At 39.2% G+C, this 10,018-nt stretch overlaps 1 long non-coding RNA gene across 1 annotated transcript; it reads left to right on the forward strand.

Moving 5' to 3' along the window:
- Positions 1–237: 237 nt before the first annotated feature.
- On the forward strand, positions 238–2,224 carry LOC131427988 (uncharacterized). Its single transcript, XR_009229330.1, has 3 exons — positions 238–420; positions 503–568; positions 633–2,224. It is a non-coding gene; the product is annotated as an uncharacterized LOC131427988 (long non-coding RNA).
- Positions 2,225–10,018: the final 7,794 nt, after the last annotated feature.

Consider the following 10,018-nt stretch of genomic DNA (forward strand, 5'->3'; position numbering starts at 1 on the left):
CACAGAATAATTGTGATACTTTGCAATTATAAATTTCGAAGCAGCCAAATCGAAATAGAATTCAGTATTTAACGAATAACATGATTACTTTTTATCACTGTCTTTAAAAAATCAATTTTTTTACCATTCTGACAGATATTTTAGAGAAAAATATAAAAAAATGACATATTGAAGAAGTACTATTTTTCGAGTTGATAAAAAAAATCATAGGAGCCGTATTTGATCGCCAATAGAACAACAACATTTCGACAGACAATCAAGACCAAACAAAAAATCTTCTTTCTTCGTTCCACCCAGAGAATACAATCCGCTGCTCATCACCCGAACTACCGTCGTCGGGGCACCGTGAAGCAATTTCCACAAATCACTGAAGCGACCAGACCGGAAGTTCGAGCATATAGCCTTGGGAACACACGAACGGTAAGAATTTATTCTCCACTCCCTGTAGTCCATTTCCGCGACCAACCACCTTGAACCCATTCCGCAATCTGCTTTCCCATAGCGAACTGGTAATCACTGAGAGGAACGGCAGAAAAAAAACAACAACAACAACAACAACGAAAGGCAGGTAAATAAATATCAATTATGGGGCTGTTCCGATTGTTTTGACATCATTAAAGTCCCTCCTTCAGATGTCAAAAACACTGTCGCCTTAGTTGCGCGAGTTAGCGAGCGGCGGACCCCGCATAACAAGTCACTACCGACCCATCTTCAGTGCGCTTTGTTTCCCATGGTGACTGATTTCCTTCGCAGCGTGATTCCAAAATTACACACAGGTCATAAAACCCGTGGCGTTGTGTGTGACAAATTCGGAGAAACGTGAAAACCGAAAAAGATGGTACGTCATTTTCAGCCGACACCGATTCAAATCACATAAATAAAAACTGTAACGCCAATACACCGAGAGACAGAAGGAAATTGCCATCCCAAAAAAAACGAAGACCCGTGAGACGATCGAAGTAAGCAAAAAAAAGACAACAATAGCAATCAACTTGCCCAGAAAACGTCACGCGCCGGTGGTTCCTTGTTTTCCTTGGTAGTTTCGTACCGGAAATATTGACCGCTAAGCGGAAACCATGCATGCATCGTCAGAGTGCTGTCAGTCGGTAGACTTTGAGACGATTCGGCTCAGCTCAGCACAAATGTCGCACTATTACACAAAAAGATTGAGTAATCGACGACGACGACGACGACGACGACGACGACTGCGACGCCATCGCAGCAAGCGGAGGAAATTTGGCCATTCGTCAACAAAGTCACCGATGACAGTGGTGACGATTGCCGACCGGACCCGGTCAAGCAACCAAGGATGTGCGAGGAGGGTGTGCGTTTTTGTCGTCATAGAAAGTCTCACGCCTGCTGCCTTTTTGGCAGTGCACCCACATCGACCTGTGGTGCGCCATGCTGGCTACGCTGCCCAAACGTTTGTGACGGTCAAACGTCGAACAAGAAAACCACTGCACCACCGCCGTCGTTGTCACGGTTGGCCACAGACAACTAGCGATAAAACTTTTCAAATTGTGTACCTTGACGGACCGTGACAGTAACGATACTCGCTACTCGGGGGAAGATCGAGAATTGCTCAGGCGTTTGCGGAATGCGTTCTTCCTTTACGGAATTGTTTTCTGTGGACAACCGCAAGCTTGCTTCCTCGAAAACGGGTAATCGATTGTCGAAACAGGGATTGATGGACTGACTTTGGACCAGAGCAGATCTATTACTATTTGACGACAAATTTACGATGCACTATATTAAAGTAACAGTGTACATGAAAACGGAAAATATTTCAAACTTCTTCAGAAAGTACTTGATTTGTTTGGCAGGCGTTTTACAGTTTACAGCTGTCATCTGAAAAATGGAATTTCCACTGTTGGAGCCACTATCAATCACGATATTTATGTAAAAGAATTTTTACAAAAACGTCTTTTGTCTTGTTTTGAGTAACACATCTGTTCCGTATTGTTTTTGTAAGACCTTGCTGCCTATCATTGCTTTTGGTATTTCGCCAGTAACGTCCGAGTCGTACCAGAAAACATAAGCACGTAAGCTCGGCAATCGATAAGCTTCAAGAAAATTCAAGAAATACGCCCTTATTCTGAATAACGACGTATTGATTTTTCGATCGAATGTGGTTCGATCGAATCATAGCTACCTTTGATTTTGCTAGCGTTATTGGGAATACAAATGAAATACGAGGGAAAAAACGATACGACGTTATTCAGAATAAGGGTGATAGTTAAGAATGAGACACACTTCAAATTAAATAAAATTGTTACAATGTTCAAATATGTAATACTTGACAGATGATGTGAAAAGTAGTTAGCATTTGGAAAGTCGGAAGTCTGAACAAGTTTGATCATTTATACAATGATAAAAATCAACACTCTTAAAAGCTATTTCTTGAAACAAAATTTCATGTTTCTAAACTCACTAGGAAATCAAGTTCGCTTCATTTGTTTTTCAACTGGTTAGCGCATAAAGTGTATCGTCATATGACAATAGCGGCATTAATTATTGCCATATAATTAAAATGTTTTAAATAAAATTGCTGCAAGAATTTTCGTGCAACTGATTTAATTTTATTTTAAACTACATGTTTTTGAGATTGTGAACAGTGAGCACAAATTCCCGGCGATTTTTTCAATAACCCGTATTAGCTTGCTTGCTAATTCAACTTGTTGTGAATTCAACAAGATCTTCTTTTTTTTATTTGTATAACTCATAAAATGTGTTTGTATTTTCAAGCAATGGAACTCGTAGGCATGTGAACATCATCATTCTGTTCGAGCGTGACAAGGATTTTTTCGTCGGTCCTCGAAAACGAAACTAATCTGAATAAATGATCATACTTGTCACGTTATTTGAAACCTAATATCTAGGGTAAGGGCTCCCTATTTCATCTCATTTGTAAGGACGTCGCCTTCAAACCCCGATTTAGCCACTAAAATCACTGTAACTATTTCATATTACTGCTTCATTCGCCTTGCTCCACGTTGAGAATTGATTCACATTTCTTGAAAATTCAACTAATATTTATAAAACAGCTAAAAACGCTAATGATGTTTTCACTACTCTGCTCCTAATTTCATCTCAAAGGATTTTTATCCATCCTATCGTTGATCTTTTATTCATCCTATAAATTAGCAATGGCGATAGCAATCAAAATAAAATATTCCACTATTACACTCTCACCCGCATACGCATGGCTGCCAGATGGCTGACTAAACGCTGCCAGATATACAACTCAAACGATACAACCGTTCCCACCAGGATTTTTCCACATTATTATTATTGGTAAAAAATTTCCGCGTCTAATTAATAGGGCAATGACTTACGGAGATCTACAGAGCTATCTTTTAACATCATTTTATTAGTTAAAACAGATAGATATAGACTTTCTATGCAAAGTAATACATATTTTCTATTAAAATATCTGGCATCTCTGTGCACAGCCGATGAAACACACACACACTTCACAGCGTTATGTTGGCGTATAGCGGAATGAAACCAGTGCTACTAGATTTGCCACAATGGTTATTTCATTAGTATTTAACACGTTCTTTCTGGTAATATTCGAAGCTGAAACAGTTTTATTGAAATATTAATATCAATAATATAATTAAACTAATGTCACGGATCATTCAGTAATAGCCGTTCAACCGAGAAGGTTGTGTATAGAAGCGTACAGTTTAATAACGCTGGTTAGTTTACACGCGTTAAATACGACAACGGTTGAACTACAGGTAGAGACCTGTTGGCAGCAGCCGTTAAAACGTAAAATCGTGCTGCATAAGAGAGCCCTAGTGCTGGGCCAAGCTGGTGAAGGAAACAACAAAGGGCGTTTCCCAAGCTCTACCCAGGCCACAATATACAGCCACAAGTGCTGAGCAGGAGAGTGCAAAGGCACATTGAAGAAGAAGAGTGCAAAGGCACACAGAAGCAGGAGAGTGCAAAGGCACACCGGTGCGAAGGCACTTCGGTGCAGAAGCATATCGGTGCGGAGCACAAGGAAGAAGGAGACAAGACAACTCGGTCTTTCCACTGCCATACAACACGCAGGTATACACCGGTGACCTGCGCTGGTTGCAGCTGGCGAAGACAAAAGTAAATCGGAAATCGAGTGGTGCTTGATGTCAGGTAGCAGTAGCATCACATCCAACAATCAGCATCCAACAAGAACATCTAGAGCAACGAGGATCTACACGGCAGTGCAACGGAGATAGACAACAATTTCAAGGTAGAAGTTTTTTCTTTTCCTTTTGATTGAGTACTGTGTAGTGTTGGTTTCATTTCTTATTTTAAAGTTTGATTAAAAATTTTAATGTGATGGATGAATCCATGGAAGTAAATCCTAGCATGAATCCTATACCCCCACGAACGAAAAAATATCAGGAGAGCTCTTCTGGGCCTTGGATAGTCTTTTTTAGACGTATATCAAAGCCATTAAACATTTACCAAATTTCTAAAGGTTTGACATCACGATACTCTTCAATCAAAGAGATCATAAAAGTAAATAACGATAAAATTCGTGTTGTGGTAAATAATTTGAAACACGCGAATGATATTGTCTCTTCGGAACATTTCATTAAAGAGTATAAAGTTTACATACCCTCCAAAGATGTCGAAATTGACGGTGTTGTTACCGAAGCGAGTCTTTCGGTAGATGATTTACTCAAGCATGGTGTTGGTCGTTTCAAGAACTCTATGCTTGAGGGTGTAAAAATACTGGAGTGCAAACAACTGTACTCAGTAGTTTATGAAGAGGGAAAAAAAGTTTATCGCCCATCAGACTCGTTTCGAGTGACATTTGCCGGATCTGCGTTGCCGTCCCATGTCTATGTCGATAAAATTCGCCTCCCTGTTCGGCTTTTTGTTCCAAATGTAATGAATTGTACGAACTGCAAAAAATTCGGACACACAGCTACTTACTGTAGCAATAAACCAAAATGTATTAAGTGTGAAGGACCTCATAAAGATAATGATTGCAACAAGGAAATTGAAAAATGTATTTATTGTGGGGAAAGTCCTCATGAGGATATTTCAGTATGCACTGCATTTAAAATGCACAAAGACAAAATTAAGCTTTCTTTAAAAGCACGGTCTAAGCGCACATATGCAGAAATGCTTAAAACGGTCATTGATGTCCCCCCTTTGGAAACCGAAAACGGGTTTTCAAATCTAGAGGAAACAGAGGACTCTGACTCTGACGAAAATAGTGAAGGTAATTCGTTTATCACTACCCAAGGGTCAGTTAAGAGAAAGAAGTCTTCTTCCAAATTACCAAAAAAGACACCTAAAGTTTCATCTTCAAAAAAAGATCCCCGTGTTAAACAAAAAAAAGTCAAAACCAAAGACTGTGCCTCCTGGTTTGTCAAATTCACAAACCAATCCAGGATCTAGCACAGAAAAAGGTAATAATCCTGTGGGCTCCATTTCACAGCCACCAACAGGATTACTGAAGTTTTCGGAAATTGTTGAATGGATTTTCTCAGCATTCAATATATCTGAACCCTTAAAGACCCTCATAATGGCATTCCTTCCAATAGCTAGAAATTTTTTGAAGCAGTTATCAGCTCAATGGCCAATTGTCTCAGGTTTTGTATCTTTTGATGGATAATTTATCACCCGCCGCAAATGATACAATCACTGTCCTGCAGTGGAATTGTCGAAGCATCATGCCTAAACTTGATTCATTTAAAATTTTATTGCATAGTCAAAAATGTGATGTATTTGCTTTATGCGAAACATGGCTTACTTCAAACATAGCTTTAAATTTTAATGATTTTAACATTATACGTCTCGATAGAGACTCTCCGTATGGTGGAGTGCTTTTGGGAATTAAGAAATGCTATTCCTTTTATAGATTAAACATCCCTTCAACTTCTAATTTAGAAGTTGTTGCTTGCCAAATAAACATTAAAGGCAAAGATATTTGCATAGCTTCGGTTTATATTCCTCCAAAAGCACAAGTTGGACAGCAACAGCTTAATGAAATGGTTGAAGCCCTTCCTGCACCACGATTGATTCTGGGGGATTTAAATTCGCACGGTATTATGTGGGGTTCCATTTACAATGATAGCAGATCATCTTTAATACAAAACATTTGTGACAATTTTAGCATGACGGTATTAAATATGGGTAGCATGACACGGATCCCAAGACCTCCGGCACGCCCAAGTGCATTAGATCTATCTCTTTGCTCAACATCAATTCGACTAGATTGCACCTGGAAAATACTGCCTGATTTACACGGTAGCGATCATTTACCAATCATCATCTCAATTAGCAGTAGCAATTGCATTGCTACTTCCGCTAGTATTCCATATGATTTGACAAAAAATATCGACTGGATTAAATACCAAAGTAGAATCTCTAGTATTTTGAATTCAATGGAAGAGCTCCCTCCACTTGAAGAATATGACTTCCTCATTTGTTCGATTCAGGAGGCAGCAGAACAATCCCAAACTAAACGCTTTCCTGGGCCAACGACTAACAGAAGGCCTCCCAACCCCTGGTGGGACAAAGAGTGCTCAGAGGCTAAACTCACAAAACAAAATGCTTGCAAGACGTTTCTAAAACGGGGAGGAGGAACTCCTCAGAATTTTGAAAAACTTATGGTTTTAGAAACCAAGTACAAGAGCATACTTCGAGCCAAAAAATGTAGCTATTGGAGACATTTTGTCGAAGGTTTGTCAAGAGAAACCTCAATGAGCACTCTTTGGAATACGGCCAGACGAATGAGGAATCGTAACGTGGGCAATGAGAGTGAGGAATACTCGAACCGATGGATATTTGACTTTGCTAGGAAAGTTTGCCCAGAATCTGTTCCTACGCAGAGCATTATACGGGAATCTCCTCCAAATAATGGTTTTATTAATAACCCATTTTCAATGATGGAATTTTCTATAGCACTCTTGTCTTGTAACAATAACGCCCCTGGGTTGGACAGAATTAAATTCAACTTGGTGAAGAATCTGCCCGACCTCGCAAAAAGACGTTTGTTGGAATTGTTCAACAAGTTTCTTGAGCAAAATATTGTTCCACCTGACTGGAGACAAGTGAAAGTTATCGCCATTCAAAAGCCGGGGAAACCAGCTTCCAATCACAACTCATATAGACCCATTGCGATGTTGTCCTGCATCAGAAAATTGTTCGAAAAAATTATTCTACGACGTCTCGACACTTGGGTCGAGACGAACGGTTTGTTGTCAGATACTCAGTTTGGCTTCCGTAGAAATAAAGGGACGAATGATTGCCTTGCATTACTTTCGTCTGACATCCAAATTGCCTTCGCTCAAAAGCAACAAATGGCATCTGTATTTTTAGACATTAAAGGAGCATTTGATTCAGTTTCCATTGATGTTCTTTCAGACAAGCTTCACCAAAATGGACTCCCAGCGGTTATAAATAATTATTTGCACAACCTTTTGTCAGAGAAACACATGCATTTTTCACATGGCGATTTGGCAACACTCAGAAATAGTTACATGGGTCTCCCGCAAGGCTCATGCCTCAGTCCGCTCCTCTATAATTTTTACGTAAATGACATTGACAGCTGTCTAGTAACCCCATATTCACTAAGACAATTGGCAGATGATGGCGTGGTTCCAGTTACTGGACCCAAAGCTATTGATCTGCATAAACCATTGCAAGATACCCTAGATAACTTGTCCGATTGGGCTGTTCATCTTGGTATCGAATTCTCTGCGGAGAAAACAGAGTTAGTCGTCTTTTCAAGAAAGCATGATCCCGCGCAGCTTCAGCTCCATATGATGGGAAGAATGATCCAACAGGTTTTAACTTTTAAATACCTCGGGGTGTGGTTCGATTCCAAATGCACGTGGGGAGGACACATTAGGTTTCTGATAACAAAATGCCAACAAAGAGTAAATTTTCTTCGAACAATAACAGGATCTTGGTGGGGTTCTCATCCGCAAGATCTAATAAAATTGTATCAAACAACGATACTTTCAGTGATGGAATATGGATGCGTTTGTTTTCGTTCCGCTGCAAACTCTCATTTTATAAAACTTGAGCGAATTCAGTACCGTTGTTTGCGAATTGCCTTAGGCTGCATGCATTCGACACATACAATGAGTCTTGAAGTTCTGGCGGGAGTTCTTCCATTAAAAGATCGATTTTGGGAGCTTTCATCACGCCTGCTAATAAGATGTGAGGTGCTGAATCCCATGGTAATTAATAATTTCGAACGACTAGTCGAGCTTCGATCTCAAACAAAATTCATGACAGTATATTTTAACCATATGTCACAGGAAATCAACCCTTCAAGATATATTCCTATCCGTGTCAGCATCCTAAGTGCCCCTGACTCAACTTTATTTTTCGATACATCCATGCAGCGTGAAGTGCGTGGAATCCCGGATCATCTACGCTCGACGGAAATCCCAAAAATATTTTCAAGTAAGTTCAGGCATATTGACTCTGAGAAAATGTTTTACACGGACGGATCGCGAATTGAAGAAGCGACAGGGTTTGGTATGTTCAACAATAATGTTTCGGCCTCATTTAGGCTTCAAGAACCTGCATCTGTTTATATAGCAGAGCTAGCAGCAGTTCATTATAGTTTGAGTGTAATCGTCACATTATCTCCCAACCATTATTTCCTCTTCACAGATAGTCTGAGTGCAATTGAAGCCATTCGCTCAAACGCTGCTGGCAAAAATGAACCGTTTTTCCTGGGCAAAATAAAACAGTGCCTGAACGACATATTGAACAATAATTATCAAATCACAATAGTTTGGGTCCCGGCTCATTGCTCCATTCCTGGCAATGAAAGAGCCGATATTTTAGCCAAACGTGGTGCTATTGAGGGTGAAATTTATGAGCGACCGATTGCTTTCAACGAATTCTATAGCTCGTCTCGCCAAAGAACACTTGCCAGCTGGCAAGCATCTTGGGATAGAGATGATCTGGGTCGGTGGATGCACTCAATTATTCCGAAAATATCGACAAAGGCATGGTTCAGGGGACTGGATGTGAGTAGGGATTTCATTCGTGTGATGTCCAGACTCATGTCCAATCACTACACGTTAGATGCACATCTCCTTCGAATTGGGCTCTCCGAGACTAATCATTGTGCTTGTTGAGAAGGTTATCGGGATATTGATCATGTCGTTTGGACATGCGTGGAGTATCGTGATGTCAGATCTCAACTAATAAATTCTTTGCGTACCCAAGGTAGACTATCCAATATCCCAGTTCGAGACATTCTTGCTTGTCGTGACCTTTCATACATGAAACTTATTTATCATTTCATAAAGAAAACTGGAGTTTCAATTTAATAAAGGCCCCTTTCAAGACTTAGTTCTGATCCCAGCTGCGTCCATGAGTTCAACCAATAGCTAAATTAGAATAAAAATTATGTAATGATACAAACAAACTCGAAACAGTTTATGAAATTATCAACAAAATGTCTGAAAATAACAGCTTATTTTATAATTTATAGAAGTTAATCGTTTGGTTCAAATAATATTTCCGAGTAGATTTCATAATTAATGACGAGTTACTTAAGATGATATTTAAGCTATAAGAGAATATGTTTTAATAAATTCAAAACGTTGTGACTATGTTAGAATTAAATTAGGATAAGAATATTATGTAAAAGTGATGCTACGGCGAAGAAAAACTTATGTAAACTGCCTTAAGAAATAAACGTATTTATGGAAAAAAAAATGTCACGGATACCAAAAACATACTTTTTGATGATAATTTGAAGAAGAAAAACAATTTTTGTTTTGTAACATTATGAGATAACTTGGCAACTTTGCGAAACCAAATGAGATGAAAACAAAGCGCAATCAAGTGAACGAAGTGAAAAACTTTCATCTCATATTTTTGAAGACTTTTATTGCTTGTCGGGTAATTTTTTAAGTTTTTAATCGTTAACTAAACAAGTGGCAAGTGAACATAACTAATTATGAAGTCATCCAGCATTCGATGGTAGTGTAGTTGCGAGAAATAGTGATCATGTTTTGGGACGAATCGATTAGTAGATAAT

This window comes from Malaya genurostris, chromosome 2, assembly GCF_030247185.1.
Source record: "Malaya genurostris strain Urasoe2022 chromosome 2, Malgen_1.1, whole genome shotgun sequence".
In the NCBI taxonomy this organism is placed as follows: domain Eukaryota; kingdom Metazoa; phylum Arthropoda; class Insecta; order Diptera; family Culicidae; genus Malaya; species Malaya genurostris.